Source organism: Myotis brandtii, unplaced genomic scaffold, assembly GCF_000412655.1.
Source record: "Myotis brandtii unplaced genomic scaffold, ASM41265v1 scaffold350, whole genome shotgun sequence".
In the NCBI taxonomy this organism is placed as follows: Eukaryota; Metazoa; Chordata; class Mammalia; order Chiroptera; family Vespertilionidae; genus Myotis; species Myotis brandtii.
This window is the reverse complement of record NW_005363468.1, coordinates 2,835,971-2,837,061: the sequence shown is the minus strand read 5'-3', so window position 1 is coordinate 2,837,061 and position 1,091 is coordinate 2,835,971.

Genomic DNA, 1,091 nt, shown 5'->3' with positions numbered 1-1,091 from the left:
TTTTATTATTGATTTTTTACAGAGAGGAAAGGAGAGAGACAGAGTGTTAGAAACATCAATGAGAGAGAAACATCGATCAGCTGCCTGCACATCTCTAACTGCCTTGTTGGTAGCAGCTGTTCTTACAGGTGTACGGTAGTAGCTCATTGTGGTTTTGATTTGCATTTCCCTAATAGCTAGTGAGGTTGAGCATCTTTTTCATATATCTATTGGACATCTGTATGTCTTCTTGAGAGAAGAGTCTGTTCAGGTCCTCTGCCCATTTTTTAATTGGATTGTTTGGTGTTGAGTTTTATGAGCTTTTTATATATTTTAGATATTAACCCCTTGTTGGATCGGTAGTTTGCAAATATCTTCTCTCATTTGGTTGGCTGCCTTTTTGTTCTGTTGGCAGTTTCTTTTGCTGTGCAGAAGTTTAGTACCTAAAACCATTGTTATTTTTTAATCGTAGGAAAGCCTTAAGGAAGCAACAGCTACAAAATAAATGTGAACCCCATAGTTGATATAACTATTTTTCCTCATTCTTAAGGCTGAAAGAAGACTTTTTTTAATTCATACCCGAGGATATGCTTTTATTGATTTTAAAGAGCAAGGAAGGGAGAGAGAGAAAAAAATCTAAAAATGTGTAAAATGGAGTAGCAGAATAAAGAGAAAGGAGATGGTTTTTAGACTGCATGGGAAGAGCTAATGAAAGGAGTGATGGATAAGTAACAAAAAGGGGGGAATTGATGGAGAGTGACACAGACACTGTTTTATTTATCAAGTCCCAATCACAGTATAATAATATGTTTTAATCATTTGAAGAATTTCTAATAAAAATGCTCATGCATTTTTACTCTTATGAACGTTACTGAGAAAACTTTCGATGATATGATAAACTATCCTTAGAATTCTTCTGAAAGGTACATTTAAAAATTAAAAATTGAGCCCTAACCAGTTTGGCTCAGTGGATAGAGCATTGGCCTGAGGACTCAAGGGTCCCAGGTTCGATTCCAGTCAAGGGCATATACCTTGGTTGCAGGCACATCCCCAGTGGGGAGTGTGCAGGAGGCCGCTGATCAATGTTTCTAACTCTCTATCCCTCTCCCTTC